Here is a 19,021-nt window from a genome sequence, read left to right as displayed (position 1 = left end):
GTATTTACTCAATTCTTCAAACTTTTTGTTATACTTCTCATCCATTTCTATAAAGATGTTTTTTACATGTTGTTTAAGGGACTCTATTGCTTTCATAAAGTCGATTTTTTCCACTTCTTCTGTGTTAGGGTGCTCAAGACCTTCTGTTGTAAGATCATTGGGTTCTGGTGCTTTTGTGTTGTTTTTCAGGTTATTGGGTGAATTTTTGCCTTGGTGCCTGCCCATCTCCTCTTATTGATGCTCTCTAATTGGTCTTTTAAAACCAGATCAGGTTTCCCTGCTGGCCAGAGGCTCCTCTTGCAAAATGTCCTCGTTCTGTTTCCTGGCTTCTGCCAGGAGCCAAGATCCCTCTCACCCCTCAGACGGGTCTTCAGGAAAAGAACCAGGTTCCCTGTTTTGCCAGGGACCTCGCCAACCAAAGGCCTACCTCTTTGATTTAATTGTCCTGGGGCGATCTGCTCTCAGTGTTGCGCTGGTCCCTGCCGCCTGCGTTGCCTGCCACTGTGTCAGTACCCGCCGGTCCGGCCTGCGCCAGCTGCGTCGCCCACCGTGCGTCTTTCGCCTGCTGCTGCCCGCCGCCGTCCGTGCAGATCACAGTCCCAGACAACAGCCATCTGCGCAACCAGGAAGGAAGTCTAGTCGCCGGCTGAGCAGGAAGTGAAGAACTAGGATGGTTATTCTTAAACAATCTTAATCCTACTGATCATAAGAATGGGAGTCTTTCTATCTTCTGGTATCTTCTAGCATCTTACGGTTTTCGTTTCACAAGTCTTTCCCTTCCTTAGTGAGGTTTGTTCCAGTATATTTTATTGTTTAAGGCTAGTGTGAATAATTAGGTATTATTACATTGTTCTTTCTGTGTATCATTGTATGCAAGAAGGCTACAGAGTTTCATGTGTCAATTTTGTAGTCTGCTACACTGATGAATATCAATTTAGATGTTTATCAGCTGTGAGAGTTTTCTAATCTTTAGGGTATACGGATCCATATTACTTGCAAAAATGATACTTTGATTTCTTTCTTTCCTGTGTGTATTCTCATTATCTCTGTCACTTGTCTTATTTCTCTAAGATTTTTTTTACACAGCAGAATTGTTTTTTTAATCAAAACAACAGAAGGATAGACACTAGTCTCTCCTTGAGAACATATAATGTGGCCATGTGGCATGGGGGCTTGGGGTTTTATAGAGCAGAAGGGAGAACTTTGGGGATGGAAGATTCCATCTGGGGTCAGTTCCCCTGTAGTCTCAGATACCAGTGGTGGTGGTGGTGGTGGTGGTGGTGTATTGATGTATACTGATGTCATTATGAGAAAGTTCCCGGATCTTGACAACCCCCAGGTGTTATCAGTCAAGTCAACTTCCCTGCCTGGGGTTTCTCAGTCCACCTGAAGCTTTTAGATCACTAATCCTTTATTCCAGACCCGAGGACAGATAAAAAGGTGCATGCTTGCCTGTGTGTGTATGTGAAACACACGTGTGCATGCATGTGTGTGTATCTATTTGTATGTGTGAAAATATATTCTCCTATTGACTGATTCCTGTGGGAGGAGGACAATGGAAGGAGGAGTAGACTCGGTCTGCAGGAGCTAAGGGGTCATGGCTTGGGTTGACTTCCTGTAGCATGAGGAGGGTTTTAACTTGATCATCGCTGGTGGATCGTGGGATTTAAGGTTTTCTGAGAACTGGCGAGACAGAGAGGTTAACTGACACCAAGAAGCTTTAAGTCCAGTTGTGTTAGTTCTGGTCCTGAAAAAAAACCCAGAGTGGTAAGGAGAAGGATGGGTTGGATGGCCCATAAACCCCCTTTTTAGAGGCTACCCAAAATGCTTACTGCTCTGAGGCTCGGGTCTTATCTCTGCAGCCCCATCTGGCTTGTGTGCCTGTGCCCTCTAAAGCTGTTGTACTCTCTAGGAGTCCTCTCCCATGACAGTGATGTTGTCTCTGGGCCTCAGGTGCCCTGTCAGTGTTCCCAGAGGCTCAAGTGGGCACTCTGTGGTGCTGTTCTAGAGGTCAGTGTCCCCAGGTAAGGCTTCAGAAACTTCCAGAAAAAACACTTCAAGATATTGACTGGTGTGGTTCCCTGTGGTTCAGGTGAGTGTGTTACTGTCTGGATAAACCGCAGCCTATGGAGCTGATGGGGCTTAGATGACTGAGCACACATTGTGTGCACAAGTGACACTTCCCTTTCCTGAACAAGTATTGGTGACTCATTGGGACCACTAAGTGGCCAGTCTGTGTGAGGGTTTCTCATTAGGGTCTGTCATGCCAGGGCTGTAGCAGGACCCACATGGCTCTGGGAATGGCCCTTCAGTGAAGAACACAGAGCCTGGGATTCTGTGGACCTCACTTGCTGTTTCGCCCTTCATAACAGTGTTGTGATTTGCTTTCATTTTAATGATCAGTGTGAAGGGCCGTGTGATGCTGAATATTAGTAACCTCTCGCTGACCCAGTATCTTTATTCCCCAAGGATACAAAGCCGGCAAGGTCACCCTGTCCACATGGCCTTGGGTGACCATTTTGAAAATGGTAAATGCAACGCACCTAGAAGTTTGAACATATTTTCGGAACCATTGGAACAACTCCCTGCGTTAAAAGTCTGTTTCCCAGGAGACAGGAAGAGGCTGGCTTGTGGTGGCTTTTGGTGAGGTCCCGTTTCTGAGCCTTCAGCTGACTTTCATCCTCCTCGGTGAGGAAACTTGACAAAGAGAAGCACTTCATCCTGCAGATCTGAGGATCTGTTTCAATACCCCGACTTTCTGGAGGAAAAAGGAACTGATAAACTGGCCTTCACCGTAGCATATGCACACACGCATGCACGCACATGTGAAAGGACACACACACACATGCACACACATTGTCCAGTTGACTTCTGCATCATAGAAAGACTAGCAGAGACCACCTTGAAATCTTCACTTCCTGCTCCAGCTGGTAGCGGGCGGTTTGCCCTCTTGGGGGTTTGTGCTGCACGTATTGCCCCTGAGTGGATCTTTCCCTACCCGAAATGTAGACACAGTCCTCCTTCGGCTCTGCGGGTTCCACATGTGCACAGGCCCATTGGCCAATAGTACTTTTTTTTTTTTTTCTTAAATGTGCTTGCTGTGTGTTCTGAGACACGGTCGGATGGGAGCGAGACTTCCTGACGTGCTTTCGCACAGTAGGTTGACCACCGAGAACAATAATACACTGTACATTTCAGAGAGCTGTGAGAAAGGATTTCGACGCTTCAGAAGATAAATGTTTAAATCAATTGAAAGGTGATGTGATGTGCCTATGTATCGAAACACTACATGGTGATCTATTATAGGTATCGTTTTCTGATGTATCAAGTTAAAACCTCTTTTTTTTTTTAAAAAAAAAAGTTGAATTCTTTACTTGAATAATTATGTAGGTCACTAAAAATGCTTGGCTTTCAGGAGTTTATAATATAAGTCTTCCTGTCTCCTAAGATTCTAATTTTCTTTTTTCTTTTTTTCTTTATTATGTATACAATATTCTGTCTGTATATCTGCAGGCCAGAAGAGAGCACCAGACCTCATTCCAGATGGTTGTGAGCCACCATGTGGTTGCTGGGAATTGAACTCAGGACCTTTGGAAGAGCAGCCAGTGCTCTTAACCACTGAGCCATCTCTCCAGCCCAGATCCTAATTTTCTAAAGGCAACACTTGTGCTTACTTGCCATGCACATTTAAAAGGCCGATAAATAATCCAAAAAGTTTCTAACTAGATTAATTTGTAGTATGCCCAAATATGCAGCAGACAGCTATTGAACCACACACACAAATATCGCAGGTAGATTTATGAAACAATATATAATTGAAATCTTTATAAAGCTTCAGTATATTTGCAAAGACCTAGAGGCACACCATGACATAAAATTGTGTACTAGATTTATAGCAGCATAGACACTGGTGCTCTTGGCATATATTTCAAATAAGTTGAAAAGAAAAGAATATTAACTGTTTGAGGCTTTGCAATACCGGGATTGTGACTGAGGTGTGTATGGAGAACCTAATAAAACTGTGGGATATTTTGTTTTCTAAAAATTATATTTGGAGTGAACATGAATGGATTTTTGCCATTACTCCTTAAAGAAAATAGTGTGATGCCTGTTGATGTCAAATTTTTGTCATCCACATTATATTTGGTGTTACAATAGCATAGAGATCAAGTATAATGGAGGATGCAAAGGCTACTCCAGATTTTATTAAGAACTTGACATTGAAGGACCGTGATATCCAGGAGTATACACTGCTTGTCTGTCGGGCTATGGAGAGATGTCTGTGCTGGTTGAATACCCGTCTTTCTCACTCGACTCTAAACTTCTCAAGGGGAGGCCATTCCACGTTGCTGCTGCTGTTCATAGCACACAGTCCCTGAGCTGAAGGTGAAAGAAAAGCTGTGCACCCAGTTTATAGGAGCCGTGTTGCCCAACCTTTCCCCTGGCCCTGATCTAATGCAGTCGCTGGGAATGGAGGTGACTGAAGCTGTGGTCACTGTTCTGGAGGAAGCCCAGAAGGCGTTTCTGACATGTTAACGTGAAGGCATTTTAATCTTAGGGATGGAGACTCTGCTGTCATGGGTCCCTGGGAAGAATGGTGGGGTCTTACAGCAGGTGCTCCCTTCAGGAAACAGGAGAGACAGGGCTAAAGACTAACACACATGAGGCTTAGACACGGATAGCTCCCAGGACAGGGCTGGCAGCAGGTGTCAGAAATGGCACTGCGAGCTCCTTTGTCCAAGCGTGCTCAGGACTGACAGCGTCAGGGGCGTTCGCTAGAGGACTTACTCCAGGGCGTCCGTTGCTATGTACTAGCCTTCGGTCCTCGCTATCTATCTTTTGTTTTTAAAACCTTTCTTAATACATCTTCTGTGAGTGGAGTTAGCTTTTATTCAATGAGAGGGTTGGTACCTCACCCATAGCAATGGGGTGTGGCTCAAGGACTCCCAGATTCCAGTGCCTAGAGGCCATTGGTCCTGGTTCCATCAAACCATAGTTCTCAGTGTTTTTCATAAAGGCATGCGCACAGAGACAGGAGAACCAGTGACCCCTTTGCTGGAAGAGCCAAGTTGCCTCTCCCCTGGACAACTTGTTTTATAAGCTGATGAGGTCTTGCTGTGGAGGGCTCAGGATTCTATAGGCAGCGTCCACAGAAGATCCCAAACTATCAGCATCTGTCTCACAAACCTAGCCATCTCAGGAAGTCTCCATCGTGGCTGGAAGTTCCTCATCCTCAGCTGAACATGAAAAGCTGGTCCTTCGAACTAGGTAGCTTCAGGTTGTTCATGCTCTACATAATAAGGGGATAAAAAGCCAACTGTTCTGGTTTTACGTGCTGTGGGATTAAGGGAACGGTGAAAAGTGTGTATAGCTTCTGAGAGCTAGTCAGCCAGAAAGCTGTGTTTCCCCACAGCGCGGTGGGAGGGAGCTGGCGTGGCAGACTGATGTGCCCTCCCTTGACCACTCAGGTCAGAAGAGACTTCTGCCACCAACCCGTAGAAAGTCCCTCACTTTGAACTGCACATAAGGTTCCTCAATTACACCGCCCAGCTATCCTGCCTCAGTCTTCAGAAAGAGCAAACGACCCAATGCATAGAAACAAACATTGAAAATACACTTTTCTGTCACGGAGATACAGACCTACATTAAGTGGAGGTTTTATCAGACACTGTCTTCCAGGGGAGCTTCTGTAAGCATGGACAGAAAAGAGGGTTCCCCAACTCAAGAGTAAAGACTGCTCTTGGCTTGGTGTGCACCCCAGCTTCGGTAGTCCTCTTGTTTCTTTGGCCAGAGCCATCCCTGAGTGCATGCATATCTGCATGGTTATGCATGCATATCTGCATGGCTATGTATGCATATCTGCATGGTTATGTGTGTGCATCTTCTTTTTCACCTTGGCATTCTGCTGTTCCTGGCTTCTCAGGAGTCTCCCTACCCCTGGGAAGCAAGCATTGGGAATACACAATATGCACTGGTGTGCAGAGTCCAGTAACCGGGGGTGTCATCGTATCCAGATCCTGAAACGTAGGCACATACCTGTGCACGCAGCCCCACCGACCTTAGATAAAAAAGGTCTGTCACTCCAACAAGAGCACATCATTAGCAGCTGGGAGACTGTCTGGGGAGTGATGAAGGAAGATGAAGATGGTTGTGCTGTGGTGGATATTATCTACTTGACAAGATCTAGAATCACGCATGAGACAAATCTCTGGGCACAACGAGATATTCTTTTTTGTTGTTGTTTTGAGACAGGGTTTCTCCGTGAGCCTTGACTGCTCTGGAACTCACTTTGTAGACCAGGCTGGCCTCGAACTCACAGAGATCCTCCTGCTCTGCCTCCTGAGGGCTGGGATTAAAGGCATGCAATACAACCGCCCATAAAGGGACATTCCTGGCTGGGGTATTTAAAATCAGAAGTCCTAAATGTGAGAAGTCCCTTCCTCTGGTGGCCTGGATGTGGGAGATCTGAGGAGGAAGCTTGGAGTTTTGTGTGCTGCCCACATCTCTCACCATCTTTTGCTGACACTGGAACTCGGACTTCGCAGTCTTCCATTGTGATCTGAAGACTGTCACTCTCCAGAAGCCCTCCTGGCGGGCCTTCAGCCACAGACTGCAGCTGCTGAGGCACCCAGCCTCTTACCCTGAGCAGACACTGGGCTCTCAGCATCTTTAGTACGGGGACAGCCATATTTGGACTACCCAGATATCATGCAAGCCAATCTAACAAATCCCTTTAAATATACGCTCACTCTGTTGGTCATGTCCTTCTGAAGAAACCAGACTAATAGCATGGGGGGGGGGGGTGGTGGCTTTTGTACCTGCTCCAGGCCTCCTGGAATGCAGTTCCCTGGGGCGCATTTCAACATTTTAGTCTTCCTTCTTGGCAAAAAGACTTGTTAATCATGTCTGCATCAGGGATAGCCTTTGCCTCTGCAGCAGCTGTGTGTGCGTGGCCATCACCACACAGGACAAGTGGCCCGCTGTGCTGTGTGAGCAGCTTCAGAAGGCTCCTGAGAGCCGCATGGTTTCCTTTTCTCTTGAGGGGAAACAGATAAGAAGGCCACGATGTTCTCGTGGAAGGACCAGCGTAAATATCCACTAGCAGTGGGACTAAAGCTTAATATGCACGGGGCCAGCTATAGGTGACAGCCTGCGGGTGTGTCAAATGATTGGCAGCAGAGTGTGGAGAAAAAAAAAGAAAAGACAGGAGGCTGCGCGGTGGTTGAACGATGACCCTTTGCACTGTCTTTTCTCTTCACGAACTTCAAAATCAGATGGTGGAAATGAACGCTTTCATACAAAAGTAACGGCGAACCTGGGGAGACAGGACCTTGTAATGATGGGAGTGACCCCATGTGGAGACAGTCTCATCCCTGCCCTGACTCAGGGAAGAGCTGCATCTGTGGGGGAGGGGATTCATCTGAGGGTCCCGGAAGCCCAGGGCTCTTTAAAGGCAGGAATGCCTACTTCTCTCCTTTCCCTTCTCCTCATGCGAGCGTGCACATACATGCATGCATGCGTGCGTGCGTGCGTGCGTGAGAGAGAGAGAGAGAGAGAGAGAGAGAGAGAGAGAGCTCACACACTTGTGCATGCATCTGTGCACTCACGTATCCTGCCTCTGTTCCCGGTCCTGCTGAGTTAGTTTATTCTGACAGGATAAGTCTCTGCTTTGGCTGATTCTGTAGCCACAGGCCCTCGTAGGATTGTTTTATTAATAAAAAAAAAAAAAACTTTATTTCAAAGGAGATTACACATAAGCCTTTTAGTAAGTTGTGGGGGGTGGGGAGGCAGAGCAGTAAGGAACAATGAGAGGTCCCTGGTAGGTAGACATCCCCCAGCTGAGTCACTGAGAAACTTACATAGCGATAGAAGCTCAGTTTGAGGGTTGGGGGATGGGATGGAAGCTGAAATCACCCACTGGGCCTGGGGAAATCCTCAGGAACACAGAAACTCCATTCCCAGTAATGTATTATGTGCGTTAGCCTTATTTGCCAATAGGATTCATTCCATTCAGTGACTTACTGAGGGGCTCTCTTAAACCAGATTGTCCTCAGACAGACTACATCTGGGGATGTTCTCATAGTGCCTTCCTTTTGTCCCTCCTGGCCATGTCCACTCTCATTGCTCCCCCAAAGAAAGCAAAGCCCTTTTCCCTGTGGTAATGCCAGCAGGGCCCTATGCCAATGTGAAGAGCGAGTGACGCGCACACAGAGGCATTCCCTTCAGTAGGGAATGGTGTGTATTCCATTTCTCCAGTGGGCTTGCTCTCTGGGGACCCTGGCATGACCGAAGTTCCATGATCTGAACGATTCTTCCTAGAAGCAGCAGAATATAGAACCAAGTGAGAGAGGGAAGAAGGGTCCCTCAGCAGGATTGCAACATCCCTCAATTCTGAGTGCAGGCTCCCAGGCCCTTCCCTACCCACAACAACTGTGGTAAGGAGTCCTCAATAGGAAGTTACCCTGGCAGGAAGGGAGTGGAGCGGGCCAAACAAGAGACACCTGTGTCTTGAAATACAGTTTTGATCTTTTACAAGAAACCCAGTGAGAAGACTGTCCCTTGGGCACACACAATGCTTCCGGAGATACAGCAGTTGTCCCTGTGTCTGCTCGGGTCTCCTTAAGCTGGTGGCTTGTGTAGACATTGCCATCTGGCCAGACCCTCTTAAGGGTCTGACAGATAGCTCTGTCTGGTTCTGTATGGATAGCCTGGGAGCCCATTGCTCAGAAATAGATTGGGAAGTTTCTGGTTTTGGGCATTTTTGCATGCTGCATTAACAGTATAACAAGAGAGGGGCGTGTGTGTGTGTGTGTGTGTGTGTGTGTGTGTGTGTATGTGTGCATGTGTGTGCTGTGTGAGCCCATAGGAAGTAGTTATCAAGTTACCTCCAAATATTCAGAGTGAAAGTCTACTGCTGCAGACAGTCTCCCTCCAAGGATACAAATTTGTATTCCCAAACTGTAGATTTTTGCCAACCTGTATCTTTATAAGACTTAGAAATGAAATCGTGGTACCTGAAGACAGACCCGAATCAGCCTTGATCAGTGGTGAAATGTATTACCAGTTAACACACCCTAGATTGCTCCAGTTTCTCATAGGAGTGGCTCAGGAACCATCAAGGAGTTGGTGGGTCTTAGTGGGCTTGCTTGCATTCTCATTCCTGATGATGGCAGCAGGAACGTTCGATGACCTCGCTGTCCTATGAGAACCAGGGAGGTGGTTTCCAGTGAAACATTGCTATTTCTAGGAAGCACTGGAGTCTCTTCTGACTCGGCTGGTGTGTTATTGTCTAGTGTCTGGGCACTAGTACCTCTTCCTCTTCCTCCTCTTAAGTCAGATCTCCCCTCTGCTGACTTCCAGTGCTCGCAAGTATAAGTCCTTGCCCATTTTCAGGTAACTTGAGATAACTCGTGTGCGCCAGCATTTACTAGTTCTAGCAGATTCCTGGTGTCCCATTGCAGAAAAGCAAAATGTCACTAGTACCAATGAACTTTCACTGTGCAGAGAATTCCTGGTGTTGGAGAAAAACCACTGAAGTCCTAGGAAAGAGAATGGTGAACACTAGCTAGGGTTTCTACTGCTCTGAGAAAGACACCATGACCAAAAGCAACTTGGGAAGGAAAGGTTTTATTTCATTTCACCCCTTCTATCCCAGGAAGTCAGGGCAGGAACCTAGACACAGAAACTGGCAGAGACCACTGAGGGGTGCTGCTTACAGGCTTGCACCTCATGGCTTGCTCAGTCTACGTTTTTTTTATAGAATCCAGGACCACGTGCAAAGGAATGTATCAACCACAGTGGACAGGGCCTTCTGTATTACTCTTTGATCAAGACAATGTCCCAAAGACCTTGTTGCCTACGGACCAATCCTAAGGAGGCATCTTCTCAGTTAAGATGCCCTCCTCCCAGGCATGTCTAGGTTTGTGTCACATGGACGGAAACCAACCAGCATGGCTGCTAAACCACCAGGTTTGTCCTGAGCTGAGAGAAGCAGATGCCAGAGCCCAGCAGACATTTTTCCGTGTCAATGGCTCCTATGTGGATGCTGAGGAGGCTTGCCCTTCACCTGAGCCCTGTCTCTTTCTCACGGGCTCAACCCTGCTCAGGGTATTTAGAATTAAGGTCAGCTAACCTGGGTAGCTATGCCCAGTCAGAGGGATTATCCATGAAGAGCGTGAATTAGGCTGGAGACGCCAAGGGACCCTTCCACACTAGAGTCTGCGGTCCCTTGGGTGGGTGCTCTGTAATGTTCACGCAGCTCTGGCTGTGCTTCAGACAGGGTGACCGACACAGCAGCCTTGAGATCTGCTGTAGTGCGGGGCTAAGTAGGCCTTAGCCTTCCACACAGAAATTGATAAGTTCCCTCTTGATTCTCCAGCATTAGCCAGGGCTCGGGGCCATGTGACTCGCACATACAGGGTGGAATGGGGATGGATGCATCACTTCCTCTGTGATGGGCAGTGGATGCCCAGGCAGTGTGGTTGTGTCTGCTCATCACAGGGGCCACAGAGGCCAAGGCTCGGCAACATAGGGATGAGGAAAAGTGCCAAGTCATGCCATGTTTTCTGTCACCTCCCTGCCTAGCTTCAGGAGCTTTGGGGGTACCATACCTGGGTCCTGCTAGCAGCTCCGCCTTCTGTCAGATGCGGTACGGTACTAACAGTGTCTCTAAGACGTACGACAGACAGAAGTCTCTGCCGTGGAGCTTTGCTGTGACCAGCTGTTTAGGGAATCTGGGCTAGTTGGCAGCAAAGGGACGGGATTGCAAAGTGAGCTCACTGTGACTGATTTTGTCTAGCCTCTGAATTACAGTTTCTTTTCATTTTTATTCCAATATTTGGTCACTACTGAGTCAACATTAGTATGTGCCTGACACCGTGCCTGGGTATCAGCTAACCTAACTCTGGGACAGTGCTCACCACGGTTCTCACAGGTTGGCACTGGAACCAAATACCTGAGTTAATCAACCGAAAATGAGGGCAGATGCTTTGGATTTATGGTTTTAGCCTGCAGGCCCTTGGCCCTGTTTCTTTTGGCTTAGGGCATCACAGTCTATGGGGCGGGGGGGGGGGGGGGGGGGGGGGGGGGGGGGGGGGGGGGGAGGGGGCGCGGGGACGTGGTAGAGGCGGCATGTTATCATCGTCAGAGATGAAGCCAAAAAAGCGGGGGAGGGGCCGGGATCTTCCTATCTCTGTCAAGGGCATGCCTCCAAGGACCGACTTCCTTTATGAGGTCCCATCTCCTAAAGGTTCCACCACCTCCCCATAGTGCCACAGTCTAGCAACCAAGCCTTCAGTTCGCTCAATTCATAGCCACCTCTAGATGTTTTAGAGACAAGCTGTAGCAGCTTCCCACTTCTGGTTTCATCAAACCAGGAACTGAAGACGGAGCTCGGAAAGGGCAGGTGGGAGCCTTTGCTTTCCTGGCTTGCTTGTTTAATGAATCAAACAAGGTCTGTTGCCTTGAAAGGAACAATCGGCAGGAAGCCAAGAATGAGTTACGCTAGGAAGCTCTCTCCAGTGCCCAGGGAGCGCCTCTCTTGCTTGGTGTGACATTTGTACATGTTTCTAGATTTTGGAGACTTCATTCAGAGACTTGGAACTCCTTCACAAAGGGCCTGGTTGTGTCCAAGGGAAACTTAAAGAACTCAAAGTCATAGCATGACAACATGAAGCGTTGGGAAAGAAGAGATTTTAGAAACTTGATTCAGACCATTTTCCTATTTAAAATCCACTTAAGGTTTTGCTCTCAGAGCCTACTATAGCAGGAAGAAGGGCCTTTCAGCCACTCTCAAGCCTGATCACAAATGGATAGTTAAAATTACAGGTTTAGGGGACCTCACCAGAACTCCTGGGAAGGCAGCATAGTTCAACAGAGGGGTGGAGCCCTGTGTGGTTCCTAGAATCCTCTGGAGGCATATCATTTAGCTGGTAGAGAGACACTGCCCTGTAATTTCAGAAGCGGGGACTCGCACATGGCAAATGCATTGCTGGTTTATGCAGCAAGCAATTATAGACTATAGTATGGGCTGTAGCATGGAGTGTAGTGTCAACCTAGAAACCCAAGGGTTGACAAGAACATCTCGAACGTGTTGTATAGATGAGTGCCTGTGTTTTCCTATAACCTGATGACGGGAAAAGACTCAAATTCTCTAACGGAGGCTCTAAGCTCTAGTCACTACCCAGGTGTACTTTCAGTCTTGGGGTCTCTTGCTTATGTACTCCTAGGGCAGTGGTGCCCAGCCTTCCTAATGCTGCGACACTTTAACACAGTTCCTCATGTTGTGGGGACCCCCAACCATAAATTATTTTGTCACTACTGTAACTTGGCTTCTGTTATGAGTTGTACTGTGGATATCTGATATGCAGGATATCTGTCTGATACGTGACCTGCCAGAACCGCAGGTTGAGAACCGCTGTTTCAGGGTGCTGACTCATGGCTTTCAGATGATGGGGACCCTCAGGTGCGTGGAGTGGCTGAGTGACCTTTTGGGGTGAAGTCCTTTCCTACCTGTTCCATGCTACTGAGAGAGCCCCTGCTATCCACCTCCCAGATATCCTCCTGTCTCTCCGCCAATTGTCTGGGTTGCACTTTCTCCTCTCCGATCTGAAAACCAGTATGTCTTCTCTGTTCAGAATTCTCAGAGCCCTCCCCAGTGGATTATCTAAACATGCTTCCTATTAATTAGATGTTTATTCTTCTAGTAATTCGAACCACAGTGCTCCTTGGAGCCACTGGCTTACCTTCCTGGATAGGAGTGTCTTCTGAGAAGCAAGAGTCCCTGAGGAGTGGCCAGAAAAGCAAGCTGCTCATTATGTGTGTGGTAGGGGGCACTGTGCTGAGCTGAGAAAGAGAATTCGGGGTCTCCATGTATGCGATGGACCCTCACAATAACACTTCTGATGGGGATAGCCTCTGCCTTCAGGAAACATGCCATTTGGTTCTTTACCCCTCCTTCCCCTCTCTCCCCTGCCCTGTTTATCTTTCTTATGGTGCTGAGAACCAAACCTATGGACTCTTGCACTCTAGATAAGGGGTCTATTGCTAAGATACACCTCCAGCCCTTTATTTACTCGTAATGATTAAGTCTCTTGGGCATTTCCTTTCCTTTGGAATTCTGCTGTAACTGAGTGAAAAGCACACATTTTCTCACACAAATGTACTTCTCGGTCATTCTCCTTGGCCATAGTCTTCATTCACAAGGCCATGCTGATCCCCTACTGCGGGGTGTGCACAGATCTCAGCACACTTCAGAGTTCTCTGGGTAGATGCCGCTTACAGAGTATCACCGCCCAGAATTAATGCACCTCAATAAAAGCCGGGGGCCTTTGTATTTATGGTTTGGAGGCTTGCTTTCTTCCACTGGACAAATCCCCATCCACCTTAGGATACAGTTTCAATATCATAGACAGACGGTTTCCTGGCAGCTTCAGTTCCGAAGGTCACGAAGGGTCTATTTTCCTTCCCCTGTCAACCTCCTTGAATGATTACCTTTAATAAGATTGTTTCTTAATTTTACAACTGAGACAGAGTCTAATATGCAAACTGAAGTTATTTGCTAATTATTTAGTGCTGACATCATACTGGTTCTTGGGGACCATGTGGATTATGGATTATTTCAGATGAATCTTTGCATCTCTAAAATCTGAAATTTAAGATGATGCATATTAACTAGTAAGTTCCTGGCCTGTTTGAGGTTTGTGCAGACTTGCCTTTATTCCATTCTGGCTGTTAGGCTGTGCAAAGCCAGGCCTATTTGAGCACATAGGTGTAAGGGCAGGGGCACAAAGCCTTGGAGGCTGCCTTTCTTGGGCCCATGAGGAAGAATTTGATCCTTGGACACTTCAGGTTCGTTCCATCGACAGAGAGAAGCCATGAACCAGAGATGAGGACAAACCAGATTCCAAAGGGAACATGAAGATCTATGTCTTCAGGTGGTATCTGAGACCAAAGAAGGGTAGCTTAGAAAAGGGTAGAGCTTGCAGTCTGCAGGGCATGCTGGGAGCCAAAGATATCTGTGCACACTCTTGCATCGAGCATGTGTTCAGTGAATGTAAGCAAGGCGTTGGCTGCTGTGCATGGTCTAGGCACTCCATGAAGGGACAAATGTAGGTCCCTTCTGTGCTGGAGCTTCTGGTCTCATAATTACAGCAAACATTAAACATATGAAGCTGCTGAAGGAGATATGTGAGAGATGTGTTAGGGGGAGACAGTCACATATAGAAGCATAGATTTCTCCTCTCACGCAGTGGTGGGCTGTGTGGGTTGTGATTGAGCCCAGTGGTGCTGCTCAAGCCCGGGCTCAGCATACGTACCATGTGCTTATAAGCAGCTTGCTTGGTGTCAGATAAGAAGTGTTAGAGTATTCAGAAGCTTGGGCATTAGAATGGAAGGACTGGGCTTGATAGTCACACACTGCATGACTTTCTCTGCAGAAAACGAGACTAATAGTACCGCTGGCGTGATACTCAACATTCTGCTAGCCTCAAGACATCAGCAACTGTTACTGTTTGTGTTATTAGTGTTATCGTTATGGCCATTATTGTTGTTTACATTGTCACGTCAAAGAACGCTGCTTGTGATCACTAAAAATTTAGCATCCCTGAAATCAAACATTGTGCAGATGGGAAATGTCAGGTTTATTGGTCCTAAACAACATTGACAATTTATATATTAAAATCTAGTTCTAACTGTTTCACTCCTAGGTGTATGCTGAAAAAGAATTGAAAACAAGTGTTCAGGCTGGGGCTACAACTCAATGGTACAGGGCTTTCCTGGTATTGGAGTCTAACCCTAGCACCACCAAAAAAAAAAAAAAATCCTGCAGATTGTCAAATAAATGCTTGTATTTGGATACCTGGAGGTTGACGGAGTGACAGCATTCAAAATAAACAGAAAGTAGAAGCAACCCAAGTGTGTGTTGGTGACTTGGAATAGTGGAGAAACAAAAGTGTGGCCTACACTGGTCTTCTATCAGCCACCAAAGAAATGAGTCCCAGCAGCCAGCCACAGTATGGTTCCCTTTATTAAAAATGTCAGAATATGTAAGTTTGTGGAAACAGAAAGCAGATTCATGGTTTCCAGGAGCTGTGGGGAAGAAAGAAGGGAAAATGATTGCTTAATTAATATCGGGCTTCATTTTGGTGTGACAAAATGCCCTGGATGGAAGTTACATAACATTGTAAATGTGCAGAGAGCCTGGCTGCGGGCTTTCATGATGTGGGAAGGCGCCGTGCAAGCTACTTGGGGAGATAAAGCATCAGGGGTCTCACCCAGCTGTGAACCCTAAAGACACCAACAGCAGCCCACCAAGAGAGATGTGCCCCCTGGTGCAATTGTGGCATGGCGTTAGGGGGCAACCAGCCGTTCTCTGATTGGAGTCACTGCCTGCTCCGCAGAGATTTCAGTAAATCTAGTCAAAACCTTTTGTTTGGGGAGCTCATAAGTCCTAGGAAGAATTTACTTCGGTGTAGCTGCATTGCTATAGCATTCAACTGCTTCCAAAACATCAATGCTTATACCCATAGACAAACACTATTCTCATCTTTAGTCTGAGAAATTTTCCTTTAGAGTTAAGAGCAGTGAATGCAGGGAACCCTTGGCTGAGCAGAAGAGACTGTACAGCCTGAAGTACTTTACCTTACCTTCTAAGGCTCAGGGGATTTCACAGAAGATTAGTAGAAAGGATGTAAGAGCCAGAAGGCAGGGAGAGTGCGATACAGAAGTATCTTCTGGGTGTTATAGTGTCATTTCAATCATGAACTCCCAGCTCTGATTGCCCATACGAAGCCTATTTAAGACTGGAACTGTCAATAGCCTTTCATGGATGGGGGAGGGGCTCATGGGGCTCTACCGCTCCTGCTGAACTGGTGGCTGCTAAAGGATTCTGAAGTGAAGTCAAGAGGAAGTCTATCTTCAAATGTGAACTCCCTGGGGGGAAGCCCACCAGGTCCCATTGGATTGTTCCATACCTATTATCACACAGATGCCCTGGGGTCAACTCAGTGGGTCACAAAATAAAACAAAGTCATGAACACAGGAAAGGGACCTCTAAGGGGGGTGCTGAGAGATATTGGAGGGAGGTAATAGAGGGTGGAGGGTAAGAGTAATCAAAATTTGGTACATGCACATATAAAGAACAAATTTAATTAATAACAAAATAGGTGGGGAGTGATTGGGGAAGATACTTGCCTTTGATGTTGACCTCCATGCACAGGTGTGCACACATGCACACATAACTATATGAACACACTCAATACACACATACATGTGTGTTTAAATAAAACACTGTTACAAGAGAAAGTGGGGGTAGTTTATTATGATACTTTAGTATTATTTTTTTTCTTTTAAAGATAAACCATGATATGTAAAGAAAATGATTTCTTTAAACATAAACAAAGAAAAGAAGTAAGATTCTGCAGCTAGAAAATTGTATGTCTTAGGGTTTCTATTGCTGTGAAGAGACACCGTGACCACAGCACATCTTATAAAGGAAAACATTTAATTGGGGGCATCTTACAGCCTCAGAGGTTTAGTCCATTGACATCATGGTGGTGTGCAGGCAGACATGGTGCTGGAGAAGGAGCTGAGAGCTCTACATTTTGATTGGCAGGCAGCAGCAGGCAGCCGTGTGTCCAACTGAGCAAGCATAGCTTGAACAAAGGAGAACACAGAGCCCACCCCCACAGTGACACACTTCCTCCAGCAAGGCCACACCTACTCCAAGAAAGCCACACCTCCTAATAGTGCCACTCCCTATGGGGGGCACTGTTTCAAACCACCAAATCATATTTCTACCGTTTCTTCTCAGATGCATAATACTTATTCTAACAAATGGGTGGGCTCCCCCAAAGAGGAATACGTCCCATATTTATCTATGTTATTGTCAGGTTTGTTTCCATGAAGCTTTGTATAACGTCATTGATATGGTTACCGTATTCACTGCCAAAGCAGACAGATATCAACCCGACATTCCTTTTGATTCTGAGTAGGAGAGATTTGGGAATTATTTTTTTTTTCCCACAATCGAGGTGGTGGGAAATGAAAGAATAAAGCTGATAAATGAGACGGACTGATGGCCAACTTGATTCAGAACCTCAGACAATTTATATTCTGAGGATTAAGAAAGGTCACCTAGTAAAACTCTAGCGAGTTCAAGCTGTATACAATCATCAGGACAAGCCACATGTGGCAAAAGCACGTTTTTCCATAGAGGCATGTAAAGATGGTTTAAACAGTTAATTGGATAAGAGTGGCCAGCAGTAATGAGCAACCTGAGGTAAACTCCTATCCGATCCACCTGGGAGGAGCACAAAAACGCATTCCAAGTCCGTGTTTTGAAGAAACCGGGGTCACACGACTCTTGTGCTATCTCCTTGGAGTGTTCTCCCAAGCAGTGAGAACTCTCCACGCACTACTTCGTTTCTAGACCGTGTTTCAGCCGGGGCTTTTCAGGGGAGGTAAGCTGACTGATTTCCCTTTGCGCATGCGGAATTACGGTGGCATTCCGCTCACAGCCTTACGTGGTTCTCAGTGAGGGAAAGCTCCGTGGGTGTTTTTGGGTGGGGTTAGAAGAGAGCCCCCATCCTCCTCCGTTCTTCTGAGAAAACTTTGGAAGGCTTCTCTTGGAAGGGACAGAGAGTTTCCTCATCGATTCAGGTAGGTAGTTATTGGTTTATTTTGGGTTTTAGCTTGTTTAAAACGACCAAGGACGCCAGAAATCTTATCCTCGAGCACGCACCTCAGTAGATAATGCCATAGTTGTCACCCAAACTACAACATACTCCTTCTTTCCTTCTCCTGCCAGCGCATTGGGTTTCTACTTCCACGGTCAGTATCAGCCAAGGTTATGAGGGATTTGTTTCGGTGAGTCATTTAAAAAGATCCGTTCTTCATTTTCATGGCCCAGTGTCCTCCCCTTCCTCTCCAACATGGCCACATAACTGCTGCCCTGGCTTACGATAGTTTATGGAGTGTGGCGGCAGCTAGTGTGTGACCTGAGGTGCTTCGAGGGAGCTGGTAATAGGATCTAGCCCTTTCCCTTCAAGGTCAGTTGGTTTGCTAAGTCTACTGTAAGTAACGGAGAAGCACATTCATTATAATTGGACATTATCTGTCTGCGGCGGTAGAGTGGATTTATAGACCGTATCGCCGCAGCTGGGCATGGGGAGAAGGGACACACTCCACGCGGTATGGCACTGGGTCCACTTTTCATTCCAGGGTGGGTTTCCTCGCTCATCTGCAGAGAGGACGCCAGCTCCCATTGATTCAGGTGATACCCATTCTGCTGAGGACTCCAGCTCCGTTCGTTCAGATGATACCTATTCTACCAGGGACAGCGTGCTGTGGATTTGGAGGGGGCTGGGAGTGTCCTTTGGCTGAATCAGCAAAGGTTAGAACTGGCAAGTCCCCGTACCTCTTTCTTTATCTTCAGGGCTGCCTGTCTGACCCTGGACGGGTAGGTATTTAATAGGAAACCAGAGAAGACCCCTCTATTCTCCCGTATCGCTATGGGGAATCCACGCATGAACGTACCCGGAAGTCGGTAGTATCTTAGGGGGAAATCCGGCTGTAGAGAAGGGTCCTGATGAGGAGGACGTAGGATGAGGTGTCTGAGGTGTGAGTGGTACTGGTGGCGAAGGCAGCGTCTACAGTAGAGAGCTGTGTGGTGGTTTGAATGAGAAATGGCCTTCCCGTTGGCTTCCTGTGTTTGAACACTTGATCCTAGGCTGGTAGCTCTGTTTGGGAGGTTCTGGAGCCTGGTTGGAGGAAGAGCATCGCTGGAGACGGGGTTTGAGAGTTTGTAGCCTCGCCTGGCTTCCAGTTCACTGTCACTAGGTCCTTTGGCTGAGCGTATTGTCTCGGTTTCCTTCCGTGTCCCCTGTTGTCATGCTTCCCCTGTTATTTTGAACTCACTCTCTCTCTGGAATCATAAGCCAAAAATAATGAGTTTGTTTTTGGATTGACTTATAATTGGTGTGTGTGTGTGTGTGTGTGTGTGTGTGTGTGTGTGTGTGTGTGT

The 19,021-nt window shown here is 46.9% G+C and overlaps 1 protein-coding gene across 1 annotated transcript in view; it reads left to right on the top strand.

Moving 5' to 3' along the window:
• The window catches only part of Sh3rf3 (SH3 domain containing ring finger 3), a 255,973-nt gene that overhangs the window by 82,963 nt on the left and 153,989 nt on the right, over positions 1 to 19,021 (top strand). The window lies entirely within an intron of this gene.

This window comes from Alexandromys fortis, unplaced genomic scaffold, assembly GCF_014885135.2.
Source record: "Alexandromys fortis isolate MF-2015 unplaced genomic scaffold, M_Fortis_MF-2015_v1.1 scaffold_9, whole genome shotgun sequence".
NCBI classification, from domain to species: domain Eukaryota; kingdom Metazoa; phylum Chordata; class Mammalia; order Rodentia; family Cricetidae; genus Alexandromys; species Alexandromys fortis.
This window is presented reverse-complemented; position numbering and strand designations above follow the sequence as displayed.